Source organism: Dermacentor albipictus, chromosome 1 (genome assembly GCF_038994185.2).
Source record: "Dermacentor albipictus isolate Rhodes 1998 colony chromosome 1, USDA_Dalb.pri_finalv2, whole genome shotgun sequence".
NCBI lineage: Eukaryota > Metazoa > Arthropoda > Arachnida > Ixodida > Ixodidae > Dermacentor > Dermacentor albipictus.
Genome location: NC_091821.1, coordinates 513,830,680 through 513,845,867, shown reverse-complemented (window position 1 = coordinate 513,845,867; position 15,188 = coordinate 513,830,680). Strand labels below are relative to the sequence as shown.

At 42.8% G+C, this 15,188-nt stretch overlaps 1 long non-coding RNA gene across 1 annotated transcript; it reads right to left on the bottom strand.

Annotated features, from left to right (window-relative positions):
- Positions 1-1,619: 1,619 nt before the first annotated feature.
- LOC135906007 (uncharacterized) lies at positions 1,620-11,178 on the bottom strand. The gene is made up of 3 exons (XR_010565590.1): positions 11,124-11,178; positions 9,881-10,016; positions 1,620-3,138 (listed from the first exon to the last, which is right to left on the bottom strand). It is a non-coding gene; the product is annotated as an uncharacterized lncRNA (long non-coding RNA).
- Positions 11,179-15,188: the final 4,010 nt, after the last annotated feature.

The window sequence follows — 15,188 nt, the reverse complement described above, 5'->3', positions numbered from 1 at the left end:
AATAATGTTTCAGCATTTACAAACAAAACTGCATGTGTAGCTATGCATGCACAGTAAACCTTTTTTATTTTTTTATTGTTTCTCTCGGGGCTTTTTACCCATTTTAAAAGCTTACCGCAGGTTAGTGATAATAAATGCACAGGATAATTAGCCTTCTCGAGCCTATCTATTTTTTGTGAAAAACTTTGGTTCATATTGTGTGGATATGACTAGATTACTCAGCTCTTAAGTCTGCCATTACCAAGTCATGTCCATACAATATGAAACAGTTTTTCACAACAAATAGATAGGCTCGAGAAGGCTAGTTATCCTGTGCATTCATTATCACTAACTTGCGAAAAGCTTTTAAAATGGGTAGAAAGCCCCGCTAAGAAACAAGAAAAACAAAAAAAGAAAAAGGTTTGCTGTGGTGCCCTATGTACATAGATTATCCCATGGTTTACGAAACGTGGCCAATAGTTATAACGTCGATACTGTTTTCTCGGCCCCCCGCAAGTTGTCTATCATGCGCCCTACAATAAACAGGAAACTTGAACAGGGTGGCAAAAAAGAAAAGATGATAGCGGCGTTAGACATGTGTCCGCTTTTGTGCCTTGTAACACTGGTACCGTTTATCAGATTCTTCTCAAGTACGGGAAGACTTACATTGGAAAGAGCGGCAGGTGCCTTAATATGAGACTAAAAGAACACAAACATTCACTTAAGAACCCTAATGCTTCACATCTAGCGTCGCATTGTTTCTATTGCGGTTGTAAACCTTTGTTTGAAGACACAAAAATTCTTTCAAGACACAAATGCCAAACCACACGGGAAATAATCGAGGCATTCCACATTAAAGCATTAGGAAAGACTTGCATTAGCCACGCATCTTTTTCTCTGTTAGAACGCGAATTTCAGCATCTTCACAACACGTGTGTTAATCTGAAGTACTGTCTTTTTGTTGTTTCCTTTTTTTGACTTCCCTAGTTTCCTATGTTTAACTGTATTATACATTGTCATGTTCTTGCGCTGCGGTTTTTGTGCAATATATATATATATGTATACATATATATATACATATATATATATATATATATATATATATATATATATATATATATATATATATATATATATATATATATATATGTGTGTGTGTGTGTGTGTGTGTGTGTGTGTGTGTGTGTGTGTGTGTGTGTGTGTGTGTGTGTGTGTGTGTGTTCTTAGTTTCATTACATTTTAGTTGAGAGTTAGCGCTCGTCCTGTCTGCTTCTAGTCTGTGTCCGTGTCACTTCGCACTGCAATCCAAGAACATATGTGAACAAAACATGGCTAGTAATAACTAGTGAGCACTGCACAAAATTTTAACATGAAAACTAGTTATAGTGAAGACATATACTTCGCTCAGCTGAACTGCAAAATCTTGCAACTATCACAAAGACAGCATAAAAACTTGGCAGGACAGAGCACTGACTGTTAGTTATAGTTGCAAGATGCACACCAAATCTAGACATAAAATTCAAAACTAAACTGCCGGAAATGGTCATGTCTCTCCAAGGGACCACTGAGGAACAAAAGGTATAGCTTCTTAATTCCATCTCATTGATTACAAATCTAAATAAATTTTACACACATGACCCCTTGTGTGTGCCAAATGCCTTGTTCTCATTACCTATCCATGATTACCATCATTGGTGAAGGAATGACTTGCACTAATGTTTTGAAGAAACACCGGTAAAATGCTGCTTGTTCTCAACTTTCTGTTGTGACAGCACACTTGTGTGCAGTTGTGAACGCAGTTGCCTATAGGGCTTAAACACATTGTTTTGGCTGCACAGGTACCATCTACCGAACACCTGGTTCAAGATAGCTTGCATCTCGGAGTGTGCAGGCACACTGGTGGCCCAGCATTTTTTTTCACCTTGCCAATTGATAAAGCCTCAGCAGCTGCAATCACCTGCGACTGCTCGTAAAGGTGCCATAAGGTCAGGCAGCAAACGCAGATACCACGTAGCAAAACTTTCAGAGTGCATTGTGTGAGTCGAGGTGTGTAAATTGTGCTTTAGTTTGGCAACACTACCACAGTCACAACTATTCATTGCAGCTCCTAAATTTCATCCACATCAACAAAATAAATTAGGACAGTTCCTTCAGTACGGTGGCAGATGCTCAGCTGCAGGCTTTCTAGAACTATGCATTATCTTCAGACAGTGCCAGTACAGCCTGTAGCACATCTTTCAAGCACTCCAGACAAGTACACCGATTACATTGCACTTAGCGCATCTGGGATATAGAGGCATGGTAGCCCCTAGAACACGTTTTGTGACAGGCATGCTGGACACTTTGTCCCCTGAAATGCAACTGTCATTTGTTAGTTCAGTGCCTGTAGTGTCCTTTACATCTAAATGAATATTGAATACATAGTATTAACATGAAGACGACAACAAAAGCCATCAGCGATTAACTGTGCGGCAAATCTGGGTGCAAGCTATTCTCCTATAAAATATACCTCTAGGCATTGCGACCAATGTGCTGCCAAGATGCATGAGGCATTAGTCATTGCAGAGCTGTGAGGACATGACAATCCTAGGATGATTATGTTCTAGTTGATTTTTCCCCCACTTTCAGTCTTTGGAAACGTGCATACTCTAGTCATGAAAACAAAAATGCTACAACTGGTGTGTGGTAAGTATTGCGTCTTATTTCCTAGCAGTTCATTGAAACGAGTCACGATGACAAATTCAGATGCTGTTACCTCATCAGACATTCAGATTTCTTAAACACTAACAAAACCAGATAGACATTAGAGTGAGCATCTCTTAAATACATTACACTGGTATAAAAGCTATTGCACCACTTTGTACCAGGTAAAAATGTTTGAAACATAAAAAATATTCAGATTCTATGATCAACCGTGAAAAGTACATGAAAATATCATTAAGCTTTCTCAAAGGGGTTCAGAAGCTTTACAACTGGCAGTCTCAGTGATGGACACGCTGATAGATGAGCAGCCATTCCACTGAGACGAGAATGTTGAGGGCTTCGCATGGAAGTCTGCGAGACACTGAAGAGTAGTTCTTGGTCCACCTGAAGGAGATTTCTTGCATACACGTCTGAGACACCATACTGAATGCATGGCGTTACCGGAACTTTTGCTCCCTGCATAGTGGTAAAAAAGGTTGGTTAAGTTTAGACGATATTTAATATCCAAAAAAGAGGTGAGGCGTGCAGACAAGACACAAGAGTGGAGAAGTGGACAACACGAACGCGAAAAAGACGAAAAATTTCATGAAATTGTTTTAATACATAAAATTTTGTACTATGTCATTCATTATAAGGGTTCATAGCCGCAACATATTTCATATATAAGCAGGTAGAATTATCAGCTTGGTCAGTTTGTACAAGCTCGTTTGAGGCAAGAAATCGAGTTTCTCAAGGACAACCTCAACATTCTTGATTGAAAAAGAAACACCTCAGATGACTGCAGTCCTGTGCGTGGGAATTGCACGGTTCAAGAAAAACAAATTACAATTGGCGCACCGATCCAGAAAAAAATAAGCAGCTGCTACTGCAAAAAGATAATTGATAGGTCTTATTAGCACAAAGGCATATTTGCTCAAAGAGCACCAAGTCTATACTGCAAAAGATAAACGTAGCGCATCCTTACAAAGTAAATATATAAAGATGACCGATGCCTCTCTGCCCTACACTTGCTTTGCTCTAGCATGAAGAAAATTTGACGCATGCACACGTACATACACACGCTACACCCAAGTGTAACAGCTGCAGAATTAAAATTTGGCAGCAACGAAGCCGCAAATTTTAACCCTTGATCCCGAGCTGTACTAGTGGCTGGAGGTAGTACCAATATCGCCAATGACGAGTCACATTTTCTATGCCCAATGTTATGCAGCTCTGATCGTCAAAGATGAGTTACAGTCGGCATTGAGGGAAAGCTGCACCCAAGAGCAGCTTTTATTTTTTTGTTATTTCAGGCCAGAGACCAATGAAGTAATATTTTTAGAATGAGAATGACACCGAAAAAATTAGTAAACAGAAAATCTAGAAAATTTTGTACATTTTTCCGGAATTAAATTAGGGGTTAACGGGTAAAGCGGCAATCCAGAAAGTAGAACAAGTTTTGACATGTTTGCTACCAGTGAATGCTAGAAAATATGTTGGCATTCTGTAGTTTTGTCCAACAATGCAAAGGGAATTCTTAATAACTAAAGAAATAAACGGAAAGGTATGATGAAGAATACTTCGTGAATGTAATGCAAAATCACTCAACTTCTGTTACTATATAATTTCCACTCGATTAACCTGCACTTTCTGAACTAGTTCAGGAGGTGCAGCATTTCACTACTCGTTCCACCAGTTCAGCATGGCAGCAACTGCACGTTGTGCTTTGTTTTACTTAGTGCAGGTTTTGTACAGGGCCAGTTCACAGCATTTCCATCCACTTGGCCGAAAGGTGGTGCATGTTTACGCAGCAGGTGTGGTGCCACTTCTGCATGAGCGAGGTGCAGAAATCATAGTTTCACAAAATAATTACTAGAGGGAACTCTGACGCTAGTGTCTACAGGAGATGAAACAAGAACGGTTGTACCAGCATGGCAATTTGGGAAGTACATGGATTTGCCTAAACTTCATCTGTTTGGCTTCAAACGGCTTTGCGACTTTGTAAACTAGCCATTTTCGGCGATATGCTGTGTAATAAATAAATAATCATCATTAAAATTGTCCGATGACAGGATTCGAACACAGGAACTCTAGAACAGAAGTCTCATATTGAAACCATTAAGCCAGGGAGGCATGTAACGACAAGTGAGTGCAACGCCCTGCTGAATTTATCGCAGGTATACCAGTGCCTTGAGACGCTTGGCGCATTTCGATATGGCCACCTGGACAAGCTCAATCGTTGCAAGTAATAGCAATTATACGTGTTGGCGGCGTCGTCTGCACTTCGAAGAGTACAGACAGCGCTGAAATTTACAATAAGATTTATATAGCGTATAATATACAAAGCCACAAGAGCGTCTGAATTCACAAGCACAAAGATCAGACAAATCCATGCGCTTTCCATTATTCCCGTGGTGGTAGGACTGCAGCGCCAGAGTTCTCTCTACAAATTACTGTAAGAAACTCTATGGCAGAAATAACCGAAGTACCTGACATTTTTTTCTGGGGTAGTAAACTAACTTTTGCTGTCCCATAAATCTTACTGATCATCAATTCCAAGTTTTGGTGCAGTCACATGTCTAGTCGGCAATTGTGGTATCTTGTATAAACATCTCGAAGCCAGCAGTGATGAAAGTTCACTCTGGTAAATGGGTCATGATCGAGTAGCACAGATTACTGAAGCAATCTCAGCAATTTTTGGAAGACTAGTGAAGTAATTTTCCCATCAGGAACTTTTAAACAGCATTCGAGCCTATGACACATGCACTTCAGATATGCAGATAAGATTTCCTTGACTCAGCAAGAAGCGATGCTTCATGTGCCACGAGGCTACTTCAATCGAAGCAATATTGGCACTCTCTAAAAACAATGCCAATGCAGATGACCCAAATGTTTTCCAGGGGCAACAGTTATGCCTGAAATCATGTTAAAGTTTTTTAAACACATGATCAGGCCGTGTTAGAAGTGCTTCTTAAAATTATCATATTTATTAGACTAGTCGTATCTCTGCACACAAACGCTACAAATTATGTCCCATGCATGTTATATTATCATTTTAACAAAAACTTCACTTAGTAATACACATGCTGTGATAAGATTTCTTTTTGAGACCCCATTGAGATGCTGTACAATGTGAATTCACTATTTTTAAAATGAAGCTCCAGTTCCAAACGAGAAGAAAGGGAACTGAGGGTCCCGATTTTTCTTAATCACATCTGGAAGAAGCCAGGGAAGACACCATGGAAATTTATTTGTCGTTTTCTATTGAAATGTAGAAATGATAAAGGGAAATGAAATTGGTAAAAAAAACAGCCACGGGTGGAGAACGAACCTACAACCTTTGCATTAGGCATGTTATGCACTAACCATTATGTTACTAAGGCAGCATTCAACCATCCACAATGGTCCCTAAGATAGTCGACGCTGGGACGCGGCCGTAGTGCCACAGTGGTTATTACATCACATGCGTAATGTTAACGTTATGGGTTCGTTCCCCACCCACAGCTGGATGTCTTTCATCCACTTTAATTTTCCTTGAATTTATCATTTCTATAGACCGTTTCATCGGGCGAGGAGGATAGGGCGCGCGGAGAGCCTTTCCTCCTCTCTGGATTGGGCGATCCGGCGCGGCGCTGCTTGAAAATATGGCTGTCGCGCGCTGCGGAACGTTTTTGGAATGTTTAAGATCGTACTTTGTGAAATTTACGCCATGTCCGTTCATATAAGGTCGTCAGGGAACCCTTTCGGTGCATCCGTAACTACAGTAGGCGGAAATATCTCTTGGGGGCGCAAAAATGTGACGCGTTTTATCAGCCGCGGTGTACGCACATTATCAGTCGCGGTGTGTGTATGTGTTGTGAACTATTTTGCTTATATCGGTTTTAATTCAACAAAGAAAACCGTTGTCTCTGTATTAGCAGCATGCAATGGTAAATCTGCTCACTATCGAATCGCTTGGCGTAGGGAGTAAAACATAAAGCATAAGAGCGCATGCTCGTGCACGGCCAACCTTAGGCAACCACGAAACATCTAAGCGGCAGGCGCTATCAAATATTTGTGATGCACCGGCATCGATCTCGCGCATTTCAAGTCTAGTAGGCTTCAAGTTACCATATGTCTACGCTAGCCTTCCGGCATGAGGCCGATGGCGCTGCTCAACACAGCGATCACTGCGGTTGGTGAACCAGCACGATACATATGTAAGCTGTGCGCTTTGGCATTGCATTTTTTGCCTGCATACAGCCATAATATATGAGGGATCGCATAAAAAGAATTCGATGCCTATTTTTGAGGACGAAATTTCCGTAATACGTCTGAGTGCGTCATAGAGAACGGAACGAACACAAACGAAAAAAAAATTCCGTTATCATCATCTCTCTCGAATAAGCGAGAGAAAACGGGCTAACGCCACAATAGGACCTCGCATAGTCACGCCGCACAACGTTTATAAATACATAACCGCTGATGCCGTATGCTTGGACCATGCGGCATATAGAACAAAGATATATGCAATCCAGCACCTACCACTGCTTAGGACGCTCGCGCAGTTCGTAAACAGTCCATTTGCTGGACAAGCTTAATTCAGACTGTAAGGTATGCTGCTATTAATCACCAAAACTATTTTATTCAGGGGCGGAAACCTCATTCATCGAACCAAGTATTCACGCAATGTAACATGCAGCGAACAGTTTGAACGCTTGTCAAAGTATAACATCACAGCTCCTATCGTAGCAGCACGGTACCCACGTTGTTACGATCGTCGCGTATGTTTCATGGCTCCTAAACCGCAGCTTATAAATAGAGGGTAATACTGCAATAAGGTCACATTCATGATTGGAACAATCAGAAATACGCAACTGATCTCCGGGGCTGATTGTAAGCTCAGATATGCGCGCACACATCGCGCTGCGTGTTCCGTCGACCTCAACGCCAGCAGAAGTTCCGGCCATGACGCCTTAAACCACTTCAGCACGTCTCACAGAACCGTTTACCACGTAGAATACGCGCGTCATACTAAACAGACCGCACGACCGCGAAAACAAACGCCAGAACCTACCGCCGAGCGTATACCTGCCATGCAAAAGACCGCTGTCACCCAAGCCAGTATGGCGCTGCTCCTAGGCGGTGCCACTGCGTTCACAATATGGCGGCGCCTACGAAAAAACGGTCTATACTTCGTATAAAGAAACTTAAAACATGTTCCTGTATGCTTTCCTTGGCCTCATTATCTGCTGGCTTCCATTTCTGTTACTTCCTACACATATACATATTGTCATCTGTTAAGTAAACAGCTTCTGCATGATGCTGGAATGCAATATAAAACATTATTGCAGGGCCGTGTTACGTAGAAAGCCTTACATTGCCCAGGAAAGGTGTATTAATGTCAATATGAAAAAAAAAATATTACCACTCCAAACAGCACTGCTGTGTGCAACAGAGTTTAACCAAAACAAGGTGTTCAGAAATTAAGCACCACGAGGAAGCATGAAAACTAGATGAAAATTTGTACAGTTGCATGTTGAAAGTTTAGCACAGCAGCAGATGAAGACATGATGAAAGAAATGCGAGGATGGTTTATTTTGGAAACACGAGACAATATACTTGAAAGATGCATATGAGCTTGCATGCGCAGAAAAATTGTTTATGTAGCAGCTAAACTACGAACAGGCGTAGAACACACTGATACAAGGTGTCGAGCCTGTAAATCTCATCATGCCCTTAAGTCAAAGAAACATGGTTCTTTCTCATGATTCGCTACATATGGCTGGATCACACAGCTTAGCTGCTTCTATATATGCCTTGTAAGTACCAGGTGGCTTGTGTGACTTGCGCAAGCTTTAAATATGAACAAGTGCAACGTAGCTGGACAGAACCAAGGTAATGTTTTGATCGTTTTGAAAGAATTTTTGCATGTCGCCTAATTAGGTAATTAGGTATTAATAATTATTTACCTGCTCAAATATGATGTTCAAAGCAAAAGTGTCAGTGAGAAAATTGCAAAGAATACTGCGAAATTCCCAATCCTGCTTCCTCTGCTCAATAGGTGCAATACAAAGGTTTTTTTTTTCAATCTTGAAAGAAGCCCGCGAATGCATGCACGTACCGCGTGACTAACCGCTCGTGCACCTGAACACCTTTTGGCTCCTTCTTTCAGGCTTGAAAAAAAAAACTTTTTGAGAAGAATATTTTAGAAATTGATTATATATTATTGACTATGTTTTAGGCAAAATGCATGAAACAGTGTGACGTACTGCCACCTCCATTTTCGGCGACATGGAGGTGGCAGTCACACTCGACTCTACATTCGTGTCCAAACCCTGCTATACATGGTGCGTGTTTTGAGCTGGTTGTGTAATTTAGGGTGGTTTTGACTAATTATAGCTTCGCACCCTAATAATGGAGTTGACAGCCTAAAGAGAAATTGATACATAAACGGTCGCTGTCAGTACTCCACACTCCTTTAACCTAGTGCGATGCGCTTGTGAGCCAAGAGGTTGGTAGTTCTAAGCAGTATTTCTCATCCTGACCTAGTGTTATAGCCCAGTTACTATGGTGCCATGCTGGTCACAGCTTCAATCTAGGCCGTGGCAGCTGCCCTCCAATGGCGGTAAAATGCAATAACGCTTATGCACTTAGATTCAGGTGCACATTAAAGAAGGCCAGGTGGCCAAAACTTCAGGTTGTGACTTTGGCATGTAAAACCCCAGAATTGAATTTTAAAGTTTACAGGTGCTTTATTGGGAGCAGGACATCATCTTGAGGTTTTACTGCACTGTCATGGCAGCAAGAAGCTCCGACTAAATAAGACTAATTTCTTAGACAATGTCCATGTCTTTCAAACATTTACAAACACTTCTTTGCACGCACCTCTGTTGCTGTTATATGTAGTTCCGTATGCCAAGGCGGGTTAGGATGCTAGAACATCTTTCAAACCTGTTTGTTTTTTACTGCTTTAAAGTTTTTGGTTATCTTGCAACTCTTTGTGTACCGAATGCACATTTCAGTGAATCAATTTCTTCAGAAAGTGCACTCCTCTTTATTTATTTGTGCATGCAAAAAGCGTTCAGTAGGATTGCTTTCTGAAGATCTGTATAACAAGCAAAAACATTTCTATGTAGGCTGCACGAAGAGAAAGGATTGTTTTTGTAAATATATTATTTAGTTCATCAAAAAGAAAAACGCAGCTCTCAGTATTCTGTTAAGTGAAAATTGCCCCTACCTGCTCTGCTTCATTTTCTAATGTTGATGGTCCATCCGGGGGCACTCAACTGACAGGCTGCACTTTGGCCATGTCCGGTGTGCTGTCACCACGCCCAAGGTCGATTGACATCCTCACCAAAAGTAGAGTCCAAACTCTATAAAAGAAACATGTCATCATTTTGCTATCAGTTTTGTGATCTTGTGTGTTTCACACACGGCCGTCAGTAAAATATTCTGTCGCTGTGATACTGAAAAAAATTCTAGCATTTTCTGGCAGTTAAGCTGAATACACAATAAAGGGAAAAACTCAAAGAGCAACCACAGTTGTCACATTAGATTGATCAAGTACAGCAAAAATTAAAATAAATCACTGATTCTGTGTGCGTTGGCTGTGAATGCAAGAAACGTAAAAACAGGAACTTGCAGCCACGCTACTTTGAATTTCCCGCGTTAGCTACACCTCACAACAAGTTTGGCATCATTCGGTACTCAGGGATAGTAATCGCTGAAAAATAAGATGAACGAGTGTCGGCATAAATTAACAGGATACGAAACCGGGCAATATTTGCGCATAAAACGACTCATGCGGCGAAGGTACTGTCAAATACCCGATGACGCACCTGCCAGGGGCGCACCGCCCCTGGCAGATCAATCGGGCGAACAATTACAGGAATGCGAGTTTCACTTGTCTCACGGCTACTAAGCCAAGATACAATTTGAGTTTCCTACTACACTATATTGGATATTTACGCTCCGAATAAAACACTGGAAGTTTTGTCACGTCCCATTGCATACGTATGAAAGTGAGAAAATTGCTTTCATTTTATTCTGCTCAGGCGGCACGTAACAGCTACCACTCTCATGCAACAAAACATGAAAGTGGTACTCGCGGCACGGAAAACAAACACATACAGCCCCAACATTACGCCCGTTGAAGTTAGAACTAAGCCCCATCAAGCCAGTTAGTTTTCTAGCCTTCATAACGCCATGAGCAAGACCAAACATCGAGCGAAACAACTGTCTGCTCTCTAAAATTATTACCGCTTCCCACTTACATACCTATCGTTGCCCCAAGCAACATATTACGGCAACGTAAAACAATTTCCACACTGACTTAGCAGCCGCAGTGTGCGCTAAGTGCCACAGTTCTCGTTTGCCGCTCGAAATTCACACCATGATAACGGGCACTGCATCTTTCACATGAAATATTGCACGCTTTGCTCCGGAGCTCAATAGGAGAGCGAAACGCATTTTACACGTACCTGAAATCTGCATGCCGAAAACCCGACGACGCTTCCGAGAACGGGGCACGCCGCCATGGACGTCAGACTCTGGAGTTTTGCAAGACGCGTAGCGCCACCTGCCGTTGGGAAGAGGCAGTAATTGAGTAGTGCCACGGCCGCCTCGATCACGCTGTGCGCGCGTGATCGAGGCGGCCGTGGTAGTGCGAAGCCCGACTTCCTCGCTAAGTTGCCTATGCAGCCAGCGACTGCGAAACAACGATTTGACTAGATTTTGGTACATATTGCGAGTGTTTTGCGCATTTAACACCCAGACAGAGAGCTATGAATTTCTACGCTAGTCGGACGCGTCGCTGAACTGCCATAAAGCGCTTGCTGGCTCACTTTCAGTCTGATGGCGGAAACGACGGCAACAGCGATAACTCGTCGCGCTACGAAGAAACGCCGCAATCGACGCTACTCTTGTGTTGTAAATTCCATTGAAGGTGAAGGACGGAACAACAACGTTGAGTTTTACCGATTTCCATCGCGATCGTATGAAGGGGAAAGGCGAGAGCGCTGGATACCGGCCGTTGAACATGTTGGGTAATCGGATTACTTGCATTCCCCACAACACAGCGGTTCGCATGAGAAAGTGCGACAATTTTGTTCTTCTGTAATTGTGTTGAGTAGCCCTGACGGAGGACCGTGGTAACCAATTGAAAACTGAAGAATCTGCATCCGACAATTCGTTGTAACAGGAAAAACAACGTTGCGAACCTTCCTGCTTATGTGCTATCGATATCTCCACCTTTTAACAGACGTCCACCTCCGCTTGACTCAACAAGTGGAACGGAGAGATTTGGCAAGTCAGCTTAACCAAACATTTTGGTTCGTTTATGAATTCAAAATCCTGTTCTAGAGCATCGTTGTATTGCGAGATAATTTCTACTTTAGGTATATTGTATGTCCTGCGCCGATACAACAAGCACGCTTCACGATGTGCTGAGTCTTCTCGACTGCGTTTTTCAAATGTGAGCAATAAAGTTGCTGTAGGAGCACTGGATGAGTAACTGCGAAGTAACGCACGTGTGGAAAGAAAAAAATGTCGCGTTTATTTACATTTATTTGTGCGCGCTTGTTGCTCGAAACATCTGCGAAAAGTTAGGGCACAAATTAAGGTACTGAGCGATGCTGTAGCTCCTGCGAGAAAGAAAGATGCAGCGCGTAGGCACTGTAGGACGCTTACCTTGGTTATGATCGCATGCTGTTTGCTGCCTTGGAAAACGTTTTCTGTTTGCTGCCCTGGAAAAGGCTATGAAAGGATTCACTCTCTGTAAATAATTGCGAGATAAAACATTACGATAAAATACATAAAAATATAGGAGATATTTAGGTCTTGCGTTCAGGACATATTCTATATGAACCAATTTCAAATGCTTAGATTTTTATGCTGATATGCCTATAGAGAAACCTGATGCTCTCTGTATTTGCGACTTGCAGCACGTCGAAATCACACTTAAGACTTTATTTTATATTGTCCACGCACTTCGTCCTGCTGAGCTTCCTTTCCGAAGCGTGGATGGGCGGAAGAAGCTTTTCAGGTCCTTGATTTTTAGGAAACCGTGCCTCAACACAAACGAAAGAGAAGGGTCCATCGTGACCTATGCACCGTCGCTTGCGGACAGCTCTCCTTGCACTACTCAGTTAGCGTCAAGGCTGCGATATGGGCGCTGGTGAGAGGTTTTCCCGCAGCGCCACCTGGGCAGAGTCTGAGGTCTATAGCACCCGCACCGCACCGCTCTGTGGTATTCTTCCATCGTGACCCGTACGGCCGCTTCACTTGGACGTGAAGCACTTCTATCAAACATTTCCCATGCGACATGGCTCACACCAATTGTGCGAACACGAGAAAATGACGCAGGTAGCAATGCGACGCCGTGCATCCCCCGCTGAGCTGCGTGCGCGCACTTGCAGAAAAACAACACCATAGGCGCGAGGCGCTAAGAGATGGCGGCTCTCGTTGCGGAGACGAAGCTATGGTGGCTATAACGAAGCCGCAGAACACCTATACAAACTTAGAGAAGGGAAACTGTACCTTCCACAGTGCAACGGAAATAAGCGTAGCGGTGGCGTCGTGAACAAAAGTATGCGACCACAGATGGCGCTGTACAACAGGAAGCAGACTGGAAGGAGAAGCGGCAATAAATTACCTCCGAAAAGCAACAGCCGAACCTTTCCAAGGCAATGACGAGGTTATACTTGCTCAAAAAAAGAGCATGAAAGAGACCCAAGTGGAAAAGGAGCTGGTGCTGACAAATTTAAACTGCAAGAAAGCGGAAGAGAAAATTCCTAAGCGCACAGCCACAGGGCTAGACGAGGTTCCCGTTAGGCTGATAAATGAACTGGGACCAAAAAGTAAGCAAGCTCTGGAGAAAGCAGTGGAAAAAACTTTAAGAGATAGACGAATACCAGACAGTTGGCGACAAAGTAGAATGAATTTAATTTATAAAGGTAAGGAGGAGAAAGACAGAATTCACTCGTATAGACCGTTGACCATTACATCGGTAATATACAGGCTAGCAATGCAGGCAATCAAATTAAAGCTTCAAGCATGGGCAGAGAATAATGGCATTTTGGGAGAGCTTCAGAATGGCTGTAGAATAGGTAGGCGTTTGGATGATAACTTGTTTGTTCTTACTCAGTGTATCGAAATATCAAAAGCAGAAAGCAGACCGTTGTATGTGGCCTTTTTGGACATTACAGGAACATACGACAACGTAGACCGCAACATTTTGTGGGATATTCTGGAAGGGGAAGGCTTAGGTAACGATTGTCTACAGCTTTTGAGAGAGATTTACCTAGAAAATGCCGTTTGCGTTGAATGGGAAGGGATGAGAAGCGCGGAGAAAGTTCAAATCAACAAGGGACTGAGGCAGGGGTGCCCTTTATCCCCGCTGCTGTTTATGATGTACATGGTGAGGACGGAGAGGGCGCTAGAAGGAAGTAATATCGGGTTTAAGCTCTCATACAAACAGGCAGGTACAGTAATAGAGCAGCAACTCCCAGGTTTATTTTATGCGGACGACATTGTGTTGCTCGCTAAAAAGCAAAGTGATTTGCAACGTCTGGCTAATATCTGTGGACAGGAAGGCAACAATTTAGGTTTGAAATTTAGTGTTAGAAAATCATTAGTGTTAGAATCAATTTAGTGTTAGAAAATCAGACATTCAATGAAAACAGTCAACAGACAGTGGAGATACAGGGCCAAGAAATACCTCAGGTAACAGAATATAAATACCTTGGTATATGGATAAACGAGGGTAATGAATATATGGAAACACAGGAAAAAACCATAACAGTGAAGGGGAAGAGAAATGCAGCCATAATGAAGCACAGAGCGCTATGGGGATACAATAGGTGCAAGGTCCTCCGAGGTATGTGGAAAGGGGTAACGGTTCCAGGACTTACTTTTGGAAATGCGGTTGTTTGCATTAAATCAGGGGTACAATCAGGGCTCGACGGGAACCAAAGGTCAGTGGGTCGCCTCGCATTGGGCGCTCACGGGAAGACTACAAATGAAGCTATGCAGGGGGATATCGGCTGGACTAGTTTTGAAGTGAGGGAAGCTCGCAGTAAAATTCAGTATGAAGCACGGCTGAGCAATATGGAAGAAAGTAAATTGGCTGGGAGAGTGTTCAGGTATCTGTACAGGCAAAACATTGATTCACAGTGGAGGAAAAGAACTAGGAAGCTTACCAGCAGGTATGCGGCCTGTGGAGTGGGCAACACAGCAACAAAGAAGGTCAAGCGGAAAGTCAGAGAGGCTGAAGTAATCTCATGGGTGGCGCCAATGGGAAAAAATCAAGAAAGAAACCATTTATGATAACTCAAAGGGAAGCTCATTACTTTTCGAAGCGAGATCGGGATTTCTTAGAACACGCACCTATAAAGCGAGATATAAGAAGGAAGAAGAAACATGTGCTTGCTGCGGTAAAGCTAGGGAAACGACGGAGCATATTTTATTAGAATGTGAAGACGTCTACCCAGCGGTCGATTTAGGCACCACTGGCCTCCTTGAAGCCCTTGGGTTCAGCGGGAGCAGCG